Consider the following 14784-nt stretch of genomic DNA (forward strand, 5'->3'; position numbering starts at 1 on the left):
CCTGGATCTAATCCTCGGCTGCCTGCCGCAAGTACACTGTGGGCGTCTGTTGCTATGGGGAGAGCTCCTGTCATCTGCAGGTTTGGGGCATTTGGTCCCCCTCTGGGACCAAGGCTCGTGCGTTGTGCTCTTCCCTGCCCTCCACTCGGTGCATGCCTCCCCCAGAGAGCATAAGAGCTGGACAGTGATGGGAGCCTCAGGTCAGACACCAGGATGCTGTAACACCAATGCTAGCTTAGAGAACGTAAGAGGCACAGACAACAAGTCCTCCTGTTACTCCGTTGCTATTTTGCTTTGACAGTTATCAATGAATCGGGTGGGTTTCACTCATCAAGAATCCCGGAGGTCCATACCTAGAGAAGCAAACTGGACACAGGCACATCACCAGGTTAGGGTGGCTTGGAGGCGTGTCTGAGCCCCCCGAGCCTGACTCAGGGGTCACTCACAAAGCCTCCCTGCCAGAGACTTTCTCATTCAGACAGTCCACCTCTTCCTGCAGGAAAGCATCCACGCAGCTCCACCCACCTGGGCACAAGAGCACAGGGTTATCCATAGCAAGGTTAAGTATTTCTGAGCATGTGGCAGAATAAGTAAGTTTCATCTCACGAAGAAAGAAGATCTGCAGTATTTGCAGACACACATGTGCATCTGAAAGCAGGGCTCTAAGCACCAGCCCAGCCTCTGGTGACACTGTGTTGAAATTGCACAGGGTCCCATCTTCGGGCTCCAACTTGACATGGGTGCAAGTTCTCTGCCCACCCTCCCCTACGGCGCTGACCTGAGTTCTGACGTTCAAGGACCGGGCAGCTGGGAATGTAGGTCAAACCTGCTTCCTTTCTCCTCTGCGCCTCCTTCCTCATCACCCTGCCTCCTCCTCGCTCGCTCCCCTTCCAGCTGCTTCCTGGCCTTCCCCTCCCAACCCCTTCCACAATCCCAGAGAGGGCTGATGATGGCCGGAACAGCAGCAGAGCAAAAGCCAAGTCAACCTGACGACAGTGAGTTATTTCTCTGCGTATATGCTTTTCCAAATAGTCTCAAGAATGATACTTTTTCATGCAGAGCAAGCACATAAATTATATATGGGGCTGTTCCAGGCACTTGTAAAGTGCAGTCACTTCTCTAAGATTTGATTATTCTGAACATTAGACAGGAGGCAATAAACAACCTTTTTCAACTAGAAAGGAACAGGAAAGAGGATATAAGTAAAGTCTGTTTACTTATATGCTCTGTTGCTGTTTCATGTGGACCCACCTGACTGCCTGGTCCTGATAGTTTTTTGAAAGAGGCATTAAATTGTCTGACATAAAAGGCAGCAAGTTCATCCGGCTGTTGGAGGCAGAGGCTGAGCTGCGGAGGGGGTTTTCTGTGGGTCTCTGTGTCAACCACCTCCCCACCGGCCTCTCCCAATCTCCGCCTCTGGGTGTTAGCTCACTGGGTCTATTGGCATCCACAGTGCTTCCAGTGCAAATTTTTGAATTTACTGAGCAAAGGTTCCCCTAGTTTACAAACAACTGGTAAGCATTCTTGTACTGCCAATATTTGAAAAACCAAGAAGGAAGACATTTGAAAATTATTCCTTATTTGTCCAAGCAATGTTTTATATTTTCTGACCTCTAAATGATGGGATTAAGACACACACACAAAATAAAATGAAATAAACATTTTCACGATGGTTAGCCGTTTGGCTAACTCAGATGTTAAAATAAAACATATGGAATGTTATTGAAACATAACTAAGGTGTATACTGGAAAAAAAAAAAAGGAAAGAGGAGCATGAATCTCAGGAGATTACAAAAGAGTTTCAAATTTCAGGACCATCAAAGAATAATGTAAGAGAGTGTATTAGTTCTGTGTTGCTGCTATGACAAACTCCCACCAGTTTGGTAGCTGAAAACAACAGAAATGTATCCACTCACAGTTCTGGAAGGCAGAAGTTCAGAATCAGAATCTAGAAGCTGAAATCCAGGCGGGCAGCTCTGTCCCCCCTTAGAGGCTGTAAAAGGAGAAGCTAATCCTTGCCTCTTCCAATTTGGGGTGACTGCAGCCATTCATTGTCTAAGGCCCATCACTCCAATCTCTGCGGGGTCACATTGCACCCTCCTCTATCATCTGTGTCAAACCTCCTTCTGCACCTGCTTATAAAGACATGTATGATTGTATTTAGGACCCACCAGGATAACGTCCTCATCTTAAGATCCTTAAATTAATCCCATTTAGAAAGTCCCTTTCCCCATATACAGTAACATTTAGATTCCAGGGCTTGGGACCTGATATTTTTGTGGGCCGTTAGTTGACTACAGGAGGCCGAAGCCCAGGATGAGCTTGTAAAAACACCCAGGATGACAGAAATGGCTCATTGAGCCACACTCAGAGAAGGACGAAGAACAAAGAATGTGTTTATTTATTCACTTTCATTCTGCTCCAAGTTTTTTCAAAAGGGAGAAGAGACTTCACATTTAGAGTGGTTGAACACAGGGGTGCCTGGGTGGCTCAGTTGGTTGAGCACCAACATTAGCTCAGGTCATAATCTTGTGGTTCATGAGTTCAAGCCCCTCATTGGGCTCTGTGCTGACAGCTCAGAACCTGGAGCCTGCTTCAGATTCTGTGTCTCCCTCTCCCTCTGTTCCTCCCCCACTCACACACACTCTCTCTCTCAAAAATAAAATGAAAACATTAGGGGCACCTGGGTGGCTCAGTCAGTTGGGCGTCCAACTTTGGCTCAGGTCATGATCTCACAGTTCATGGGTTCAAGCCCCATATCAGGCTCTGTGCTGATAGCTCAGAGCCTGGAGCCTGCTTTGAATTCTGTGTCTCCCTCTCTCTCTGCCCCTTTCCTACTCACGCTCTGTCTCTCTCTCTCTCAAAAATAAATAAACATTGAAAAAAATAAAATAAAATAAAATAAAATAAAATAAAATAAAAATGGTTGAACACTTCAGCAGGCAAAGGCCAAGTGAGGAATTACCGGGGTGTGTGTACCCATTTTTTTGGTGTGAATTCGAATCTCTTGTCAGGGTCTAGAAGCAGTGGCAGATGTGGTCTCAGGATTCCTTTAGCAGGGAACTTCTTGCATTGCATGATTTCCAATCTTCAGGTGGTGGCTTAAATGTCACTTCTTCAAAGGGTGGTCCACTGCCCGAAGGATTTTTCTGTCCCACTTCCCCCACCCACTGGCCTGTGAACTCTATAGGACAAAGATTATTTCCTTTTTCATCCCTGGTGTATAACCAGCACCCGGCACCATCCTCGGTATGTAGGAAATGCTCCATCATTAGTTGTTAAATAAATAACAATCGCTAACATTTTTGAGCACTCTGTATATGACAGCATTTTTCTGAGTGCTTTGTATGTATTAGGTCACTTAGGGAAGAAGAGACAAGGAAGGGAGGAAGAAGAGAGAATAAGAAAAGAGGTATGAGAAGACAGATTGACGAATGTTTCCATTTTCAAAATCAGGGACAATCAGAAATGGATAAGGCTAAGAGTTGGTAAGGCCAGTGTTTATCCCCTATACAAATCCAGAGTGAATTCTTAAACAGAGAGAGGTTGTGAACCCAAGATTCTAATGAATCTGTAAAAAGTCTTGAATTCAGGCTTTCCCAAATCTGTTACACAAGTACAAGATGAATAGAAATATATGTGAAACCAAATAAAAATGAAAACTCAAAGCCCTTAGCTTGCTGCAATCTTGAAAAAGGAGTCAGTGTTACGCTCCAGCCAAGGGGGAATGTAGGGATAACAAGGTTATGGGCAACATGGCAGAGTAGGAAGAACATGAGTCAAGTTGACCTGGTGACTCGAGCAAGTTACTTACAATTCCTAAGGTTTTCTTTTCTTGCCTATGTATACATGCCTGCAAGAGTTATTATGAAGATTACAATAAAGAATGAAGGCCTGGCACATGACGAGTTTTAAACAAAGTGAGTTCACATCTTTCTCCTCTTTAGTCTTTATTGTACTTTGGACAAGGCCAGTCATGGATGGAAAACTGAGTTTTTCTGGTTACTACATTTTAAGGAACACAAATGACAAACTACAAATATGGCTGGAGGAAGGAGACTAGATTGGTGAAGTAGCCGGAAACTACACTAATAGTAATATCTTCTGTTTCTATAATATCTTATAATTTTCGGAAGGTTTGATCCCCAAAACAGTACCATCAGGCAAGCAGACAAACATTAACATGACATGTTATACACATATCTGTAAGTGCCCAGAGAGATTAAGTGGCCCACTCAATGTCACACTGCTCATAGATGACCACAGTGGGGCATAAATGCAAGTTTACTGAGCACTTGCCTAGCAATTAGCTCTTTTTTATACTGCCTCCCTTATAAGCAATGGTAGGAGGACCTGGGGAAGATTCTGGAGATATTTAAGGGAAGACATGACAGCTGCCCTAAAATATGAAAAGGATTGTCCTGTAGTAAGGCAATAGACTATACCCCCCAGTATACACCAAATCAATAGGTGGAGATTACCACTGGGCAAGCTTTCACTCAACATCAGGGGGATCTTTGGAGCCACTGAGTTGAGCAAGAATAGACTGGGGTTGACGAATGAGATATTCAGAGATGCAAAGCAGCGATGCCCCCATTGGGATGTGGGCTGCACTAGATCCGTTCATTTATTCTGTTGTTAAATACATAATTATTGAGCAAAAAACCCCACTCTAGGCATTGTGGGAAATTAAGAGACAATGAAGATGTTGTCCTCGACTGTGTAGATCGCCTCAAATGCCCCCCACAGCTTTAGAAATCATATGGGGGTTTGACATTTTTATTTAAACAGATTTTTAAGACATTTGGGCAACACGATTGGCATCAACATGGAGACAACTGACAACGACGCTTATATCCACCTAAATGTTGCTGTGTTTTCAATATTGAATGGACATATGAATAAGCGCGTGCGGCCGTGTAAGCGTCCTGCTGGTCTTTCTAAACTAGAAAGCGACAACGTGACAGGGTGGTTGGTGGCTGTTTCGTCTTTCCACACCCTCCTTCTGGGGCACTCATCCCACTTACTCTCACACAATCTAGAATGCTAGCTGTAATTTGTACGGGGGTCAGGTCAGTTTAACGCCCCAGACCTTTGAAATGGAAAAAAAAAAAAAAAAATGTAACCATGTGGTATTCTAAAGCATTTCAATATTTGCATTTCTAATTCCTATAAATGCTATAAATTATAAGCACTTATTTTATGAAACTTGGAAAGATCACTATTTGTCTCAAATTATATCAGTTATGCCGGCATCACACCAGAACGCAGCATTATGGAACATTTGAGACAGAAACCTGACGCTCAGTTCTCTGCGACGTGTTAAACAGAGAGAAAAAAAATTGTACTGCTGTATAAAAAGCTGGATAAATCAGTCTGAAACCTCAAGTTACAAGATTAAATCAATAAAGAAAACAATTGGAAAGGTACATTCACATCAGAACCTCTGAAGGGAGTCCGAGGGACATAATGGAGAACTGAATAATGAGATAAAAACAAACACTCTCTTAAACCGCTATGGAATGTATAATCTGGATTAAATATGGATTTTGCTCAAACCCATAACTCATGTATATTTTTCTTAAAATAGCGCACTGAAGTGCATTTGGGATGTTAGGAAATTGTTGCTGCTTCTTAAAAAAAAAAAAAAAAACACAGACTACTGCACTTAATGGCACACAGAGATTATTTTCTACGATTGAAAGAAAAAAAGAGCATGATTATCTTCTCCAGTAAATTGGTTTCAAAAGCTAGACTTACTGGTTCACAAGCAATTTCCAGCCCACCAGATTTTTCCAGGCCTTCACATATTTATTAGTGACAAAATAATAATGCATCTAGTAACAGTAAGCAATCAGAGCCTTAAGACATCAGAAAACAGTTTAATGGATCAAAGTTCCAGATTTTACTAAAATTCTTACTGATATATCTGACATGACCTCTGAAACCACTTCTCCCCACAAAGTACCCAAAGCTATGATGTTCACTAATCAGCTTGCTTACTCAAGTGGGACTGTTAACACCTTCCACAGACATGTGTTAAGTAGATCTTGAATCCCTGTTTCGATTGCTGCATGCCTAGATATTTTTTTCTTTGACCAATGATTAACTACTTTAAGAAGTAAAACTTAAAAGCCTTCATTGTTTCAAAAAGCTATTATTTTATTTCTTAAGCTCTTAGAACAGAGGCTCGCTGAAATCTAAGGGCTGATCAAAGATTGAAAAGCTTGCTTCTCCCATAACAGCAATGAAAAGGGGGAGTTTTTTTTTTCTCTCTTCAGTGACTTTAGAGGATTGAATCTTGCACATCCAGACTAGGAAAGAGACTGGTCAAATTGTATTTAATTAATGAATATCAAATTAGGATAAAATCCTCTTGCTTGATTCATGCCCTATCTTCAGCAATGATTCATTTCTTGTCTGAACTGTCATTTTAAAGTTCAGAATAGTGGATTCTCACCCAATTTTGGCCCTCAGGATTCTCTTATTGGGGCCTACATACACTTGGCTATCGTGATCACAAATGATTTGTTACTGAAGGAACATAATGCCAGAATATTATTTAGAATTATAGAATGATTACACAATTCTATCACAAAAGAGGCCTGGACCTTTCTTTAGCATCTTGTCCACTTTTGTTCAAAAGAAAATCCATCCCATGTTTTAAAAGACTACAGTGAAAAAATTCCGTCCTTTCTCTTGGAGACACATTCCTGCATCTCGCAACTCTCTAAAATGGGAAAATGTCTTAACTATTTAACCTAAACCCTTCATACTTCAACAAATACCCATTGATTTCCCCTTCCATTTGAGAATAGTGTGGTACCATTCTTTGTGGGAGACCAACACGCCCATGAAGACTAGAATCAAAGAGCTTTGCAGCCTTTAGTGGGATCTTCCCCCAAGGTCCTACTCAACTGCTCTTTCTAGGAATAACTTGCTTCAAGGTCTGTATTCCATGGTGAATGACTCTAAGAAATCGAAACCACATATCTTCATAACTTCATGTTTAGCATGTGTCAGGGGTCAGGCCGTGGTCCCTACGCTGGCTGTGATTTTATTAGCTGTATGATCTTGGGCAAATTGCTCACTGGGGTGGGACTAACACCTTCTACAGAAGTTTGTTGAGGAAAGACAGTGAAATAATGCACAGACAATGCTGAGCACAGTCCCTAAGTCCTTAATAAATAGTAGTGAATATCACTTAAATAATCTATATGCTTGTTTATCAAATCTATAGATTTAGATGTTGGGTTGTAATAAATTTAGGGAATTACCATGGGCTAGAAAGTTCGCTTTCTTACGTAACTTCAAAACTGAAAGATATCTAGGTTTAGATTTAATATTGGTTCAGATCGAGTGATTCTAAATCACTCCCTAATGGCACTCTAATAACACAATCAGCACCAGAAGCACCCTAGTACCTTGGGGAATTTTGGGAGAACAGAGGGAACATGACTTCAGAGCTGGCCCACCCATGACAAACCATGCTCCCAGATAGGCTTGGTTTCTCCAGGCCAGTCCAGAGCTTTTCAAGTGTCTGTTTCATTTACTGAAAACTGCTAGAATTTTCTTTTAAGCCATTAGGGAAGGGTAAGATGAGAGAGTGTTCATGAACAGATCAAGTGGCAAAAAGGGAAACTGAGGTCTGAAAGAAGAGACTTCCAGGATGTGGTCCAAAACGTAAGGAGCCAAGAAAGGACAGGGAGTGTGATCACAATGGGATGATGTCCTAGAGGAAGGTGAGACAGAGTGCTGGAAGCAGCCTGACTTGGATTTGGGTCCTGTTTGGGAAGCCAGCCAGAAATGCGGGTTGACTAGTGGACGGAGGAAGTGAGAGCCTCAAGAATACAGTCATAGACATCCTTTGGGTTGGAGAAAGCTTGGCTTTCTCAGAGACAGCTTCATGGTGTGATAATGTGTGCTGAGCCAGGGATGGGGAGAATACTGGCTGAAATTACACTTGCACTTCCCAAAGCATCAACTCTCAACTGATATTTTTAAAGCCTCTCTAGGCTACTACATATTGTCGGGGCACAATACTTATAGTGTGCTAGGAAAACACCTTAGTTCCCCATGTTGTCCTTGTCCTTTCTAAGTTCAGGGGTAGTAATGGATTCTGTCCCCAACACAAGGACCATGAATCTTGCTCATATCTGCACAAATACAGCTAAGAGCAATCAATTATGCTTGTTTATTTCTGAATTCTCTACAGTCTTTTGAGTATACCTGAAATACATCCCAAGGATAAAAATCTTCTCAACACTAAGCACTTAATATGAACCATTTATTGAGAAAAGAGGAAAGGAAGGTTTCCTAATTTTATTTTGTTAAAATAGTATATGTGGGTGTATGAAAAGACAAATGATGATGATATATAGATAGAGAAAGAAAGAAGGAAAGATGATATAGATAGATAAATAGATGATAGATAGAGAAAGAAAGAAGGAACAATGAATGATAGATGATAGATAGATAGAGAAAAAAGATGATAGATGATAGATAGATGACAGATAATGATAGAGGAAAAAAGAAAGAAAGATGATAGATAAAAGATAGATAAAGAAGGAAATATGATAGACAGATGATAGATGATAGAGAAAGAAAGAAAAGAAAGAAAGATCATAGATAGATAATAGATAGATAGATAGATAGAGAAGGAAAGATGATAGATGATAGATAGATAGATAGATGATAGATGACTGTGGTTATAGAATCAGAAAGAAAACTTTTTTCTTTTAAAAAGTGATTTATCAAAACAAGCCTCACAGTAGTTGCCAATAGAGAAAATGATGAGGTTGTCCATTTTTTAAATCAATGGTACCTCACTCTATCAGCATTGCCCCCCAAAAAGAAGAATTTTGGTTTTAAACTTTAAAAAATTTCATTTCTGAAGGTAAATTGTACTTTACACGATTATTAGATGTTCTTCCTATAGAAGCCCAGCCAAGGGGATTAAAATTCTATTACTTTAAGGTAAAATACCAGAAGAGTTTACCTTCTGGTGGTTTACCTATTCACAGGTCATCAAATCCTAGTTTTGACATCTCTCCTTTTAATGTCTTAGGACCCCATTTCCTAGACTCAAGAAATGTTAGAGCTGGAAAGACCATGGATACTCCCTTGTCCCATTTTCTACTTCTACATCAGGGACCTAAGACCCCAGGAGAAGTAGGTAACTTGTCCAAGATCCCCCAGTTCGTAATTAGCAGAGCCAGCCTGGAAGGGAGTTCTCTTGAGACCCAAGTTCAATGCTTTTTTGACAACAACATGCATCTTCTCTTGACAGAAACAGAACCTGCATCAAAAGTCTCTTGAGAGATGCCAGGCATTTTTTTTTTTTAAGCGTGATGCATTTTTTATTCTACTTTGAAAAAAAAATGCTGCCAAACTGTTCTCTAGGGAGTGGAGCCTCTATAAAGAGAGGAGGGCTTTCATGCTTGGAGATCGCAATGAATAATCATTCATTTAACACCTAGACTGCATCCCAACGGCCACAACCACCCTGGGGGAGATGATCAGATGGAGAGCCTCTGAATTGGGCTTGGGAGAAAGAGACACAGAGAAAAGTTGAGGAACTTAGCAGCCAAAAGATATTGAAGAAGAATTGAAAAGTGAGCAAGATTAGTGAATGAAAAGGTTGTAGGTAGCAGGAGAAAAACCTCAGATCATTGTATCTCATATAAATATAACCGTATCTTTATACATCTACAAAACGGCTTTTATATATATTCATCGAGAGACCAATAAAGGACCAAATAGATACCTTTTGGCTCTCCTGGTGGGGGGTGAGAATGCAGCATTTTATTATGTGTGTGTGTTTCATCCATTAAACCCTTGGGGAGTCGGAGACAGTGTGGGAGAATAAAAGAGTCTGGATGAGGTCAGACAAAAAAAAAAAAAAACATCAAGAGGTGCATAGAACTGAAACATAATGGCCGGAGGAGACAAGAATCCAGTGTTTTGTCCCAGCTTAGCAGCGAACTGGTGATCAGTTTCCTTCAGACAAATTCTGAGGATGCCCCCCCTTAGTTTTAGAATCATCTCAAGTCAGTTTCCTTTGTTTTGCCAAAATGTAGTTTTCAACTGATCTAAGCCTACAGACTAAGTCTACTTCTACTTGGTACACACCAAAGGTGCAGATAAGACCTTTTGAAATTATTTGTTTTATTTTTCAAAGAGTCCTAGGCAGTACAATACATAACATCCTCATCACCTATAGCAGGTGCTAAATACATGCTGGCTAGTAGCCATCCCATGGTTTTTTAATGGACTTAAGATAGTACCATGTGTGTGTAATACCAAGCGACTGGCCTGTGCATATTCAGGAAGCATCTTTTGTGTGTTTTCTTCTCCGAACATAGTCACAGAGTATAAGAACTCTTTTCAGGTCTCATACCAAATTGATTTCAGGTTTTTTCTTTTTTCCTTTTTTCACTGATGTTGAGAAAAGAGTCTTTTCAGCTAGTCTTAGGGCTGGGACACTTGTTAAATTTTCCTCCGCACCACCTGACCACAAAACAACGCAACGATGGGAAGGAACACGTTCTTTGGACCAAGTTTACATTTACTCCGAGTGTAAGACTCCAGTAATAAAAGAAAAGGTTGTGCTGGAGTTCTCTTCCTAAAGGCCTTCAATCCTTGTCTCTGAATATAGACTGGCCGGGTCCCACTCAGATGCAGCCTGCTGTCTGCTGCCTGCTACCCAAGGAGAGCTCTGCAAAGACAGGCACCTGCATGTTCCTCCGGTTTCCAGATTGTTCCAGGCAAGGGCCTTGAGTATGACTTTGCACTGAAATACCAGTGCCTAGTTCCGACCACATTTCCAGCTATGACTTCCTCAAAAGAGAGCATCTGAGAAAACAAAGCCATTTCTACTCACATGAAAATACATTCAACAGGAAAAAAGAATGTTACTCTCCATCCACATAAGTGTTCAATTTCCATCGTGTACTCAACAAACTCTCGAGGCCACAGTGGCGTGTCGGGACCCCCTCAGCCATGTGTATCTCTCATCCTTCAGGTCCCTAGCTGACTCCTTAGATTATAAAGTAACCACACCCTCTCACCGTGAGAGATTTTTTAGAAAGATGCAAAGATGACACTATATTCCATCCAAAAGAAATACAATTCCAGGAAAAGATTTTTCTTTGTGACTTAAAACTCCCTTCTGATGAATTTTACTTTTTTTCTTTTATTTTTAATAAGTAGTTCTGAAAAGGAAACTCGTCATTTTCTAATGTAGCCTTTTACACAATCCTAAGAGTTCTTGTGACATTGCTATCATTCTCATTATTATCATATACACATCCAAGGAACTGTGTTTCCATGTTATTTATCTCAAGTAGCTTACGGTGGGTCATCTTTAAAAACACTGCTACGTTTTGTGATCCATCTGAATCCAAGTGCTTAGGATTTGGCCTCAACAAGCAGCAAATGACCTTTTTAAATACACCTAATTTACTGAGTCCATTAGGTTTATGATAATAAATAAAACCTCTGCAATGCTTCATAATAACAATAATGCCTTTCAAAGGATTCTGCACTTAATGGCCAATTTCAGAGCATTAAACGCTCTTAACAATCAATTTCCTGGATATTATTGTGCTTTATAAATATCAAGTTATATAGGTCATAGCGTTACCTTCGTAGACCAGCTGCGGATTTACATGGATATTCTGTAGAATAATTGCCGAACATCGTATCACGAGGATTTTTTTTTTTTTAAGTCTGATTCTCGGCAGGTTCCTAGGGTTTTGCACTGACACTTTTCTTTAACTTTTTTCCCCCTCAGGATCAGGTAATTAAAAGGGTATTGATGCAAAGGGAAGCCGCGCACCACATGGCTTGGCAAAGTGTTTCCATAAAGTCCTGTCCTGTAGCTGTGGGTACAAACTCAAGCTGGTCATGTGCAGAACTCCAGCATGTCGAGCCCACTACCCCTCGGCACAGCCAAATGTTTCAGCAGCTGCCCTTTTGTCCTGTGTCTTAAATAAACAAAGAACAGATACAAATTAATGACCTAGATTTATGGCAAAACACACTGCCTTCCCAGAGCAAATAGCCTTAAAAGAACAGATGCTAAAATCACATTTCTTACTCACAGACCCCCAGAGAAGATACTTCTGTGAGCGCGTTAGTTTATATTCTATAGAAATTAATAATCGGTAGAAATGTAATCGTGTGGTGCAATGTCACGCTTACCCCCGATTTCACAAGCTTCCAGGCGTGGGCACAGTGCACCCACAGTTTATCCCCTAATCTTCTGCCCCATTTTGTTCTAGGATCTAGCTTTATTTCACTTGTGCGTGTTATTTGACTTTTTGCTAAAAGATCATTTCCTTAGGATTTTAGATAAAGGTTAGGTTTGGTTCACATCATCGCTACTGTGGTTCCCAAACAGTATCAGCAATATCAGAAAAATCTCCTTCTTTGTTTTACTCTGAACCCCGGGATGGAATTGTAGGCAAATGGGGTTGTTTCTGTCAAACTCGGTTCAAATTTTGCTTTCTGCTCTTTTTTTTTTTCAACTTGGCTCTTGTTTTACCCAGTGCCAGTGACACATAACAAAACCCGATCGAAACAATGAAAATCTTGCTGCTGATTTTTCACCCAGAGACTTCGTAATTTATGGCAAATGTGAATGAAGCTAGGTCACCTCCAGACAGGCGTTAAAATGAGAAGGTACAGTATGTCACTGGCCACACGTTGTGCACTCTCTTTATCCCACGCTGTACAATATTTCCAATCTTATTCAATAATTTAATATACATTTTCTTGTCAAGCTTCTTGGCAGCCGGCTCCCCAGCTTGCAAGATGGACCGAGAATATGCCACAGGTGGGCTGATTAGCGGGTGGCATTTCTGAATTCTAACAAGCTGTTAGCATTATGTCTGTTTGCTTTAGGTACAGATGTGAAATTATTTGACAGTAGATTTCAAAAGTGTGTGAGTACATTTTTGTATGTCAAACTATGGAAATATGTGGATTTTTTTTAATTTCGCACATGGATGGTATGTATTGTACTTATTAATTTCAGAAAGTATATGCCACTGACACGGCACAAAAATTAAAAAGCGGTATCCACAATGTATAAAACGAACAGATTGAACAAACATCCCACCCCCAGTTAATCAGAAAGTCTTATCTCACGCTTCAGAGAAAGTCAGAGGTTGGAAGAGCTCAGCCAGGAAGTAACAGTCTTTGAAAAGTTTGTTTTAATTGGTTTTACAGTGCGATGGTGATTTTTAAACGGAGAAAAAAAATAAGAAAGAAGCAAAAGGGAAAACAACAACCGCACGCAACAAATGGCGTGTGGAACACTTGCCAGTCACATTAAGTGACATCTGCCCTGGTCTAAAATTTCAAAGGTGATCTCAGGATTTATAAAGGGAAGTCGGCTTGACATATGAAAAGGAAATTTAAAATAAATCTTAGAAATTTACATTTCGGTATATGTTAGAGACAGAACTGGATGGCATGGAAAGGTCCTTCCAGGGAAAGCCGGGGTGGGGTAGAGAGGAGACTTTCCTTCCAAGGATGGGTCAGTCAGGGCACAGGAGGGCTTCCGGGGGGACAGCCGCCCTCTGGCATGTGGGGACAATTTTGTTTTCAGGCTAAAGGAGGAAGATGGCTCTACCACTGCAGTCCTCTGTCCCAGTGCCGGGAGGACCCAGCCCCACTAAAAGTAGCCCCACCTGTGCCTAAGGACGAGCTCCACAGGGCTCACAGATGGAAGGATGCCTCGGCCCCTGTCTGCCAGGCCCCATGAGGCACCTCCATCACATGCCCCAGGGTCAGAAGGAGGACCTCAGAATCAGAGCGTAGCAGGTGCACAGGGCAGTCCCACCGCCTACCCAGGAGGCTCTGTCCGGAGGGAGCATCATGGATCATAAGAGGCAGGAAGTCCCCAGAATCACGGGGCAGATTTCCACCGTGATGGGAGGAGCAGGTGGAGGCTTGGGGTTGGGAGTGCAGCCCATGCATCCACATGGGGCGTGAGGAGTCAGCAGCAAGCGCCTGGAAGCATGAAGGAAGCGGGGTTTTGTCTCCATCGTCATCCCCTAAGAGCTCTCAAGGCTCCGGGTGCCTGGTGGCTCAGTTGGTTGATCATTGGACTCTTGATTTTGGCTCAGGTCATGATCTCACAATTCATGGGTTCGAGCCCCACGTTGGGATCCACGCTGACAGTGCAGAGCCTCCTTGGGATCCTCTCTCTCTCTCTCTCTCTCTCTCTGTCCCTCCCCCTCTCAAAATAAATAAACTTAAAAAAAAAAAAAGAACTCTCAAGGATCATAACCAGCAGCTAATAGGACACTCTGATTTTAAAGATGAAGCACCATGGCTGAGAGAGGGAAACTGTCACCCTCGGTGACACTGCTTGGTGGCTCATGCCAGCAATGCTGTGTGGGAAGGGGGAAATGCACCCCCCCCCCCAAGGTGAGAAGACAGACTAGGTGAGATGGGCGTGGCCACACAGGTGCAGGGCAGTACTGCTCACCAGCCAGTGCTCCCTAAGCGCCGACCCTGGGCCGGGCACCTGTCTAGGTGCTGAAAATAAGCAGTGAATAAAGTTGACAAAACTCCTGCCTGCGGAAGCCTGCCTACCTGTAGGTGGGAGGAGACGGTGAGAGGGCTCTGGAGAAACATGGAGACCACAGGGTGGGCATGTTGGGTGGCGTGTGGTCAGGGATGTCAGAGACGGCACCCTGGAGGAAGCATGGCAGCGAGCCACGCAGCCCTGGGGACTCAGCCTCCAGGTGGAGGGGACCAGGACGAAGTGCA

Source organism: Panthera onca, chromosome F1 (assembly GCF_046562875.1).
Source record: "Panthera onca isolate mPanOnc1 chromosome F1, mPanOnc1 haplotype 2, whole genome shotgun sequence".
Classification (NCBI taxonomy): domain Eukaryota; kingdom Metazoa; phylum Chordata; class Mammalia; order Carnivora; family Felidae; genus Panthera; species Panthera onca.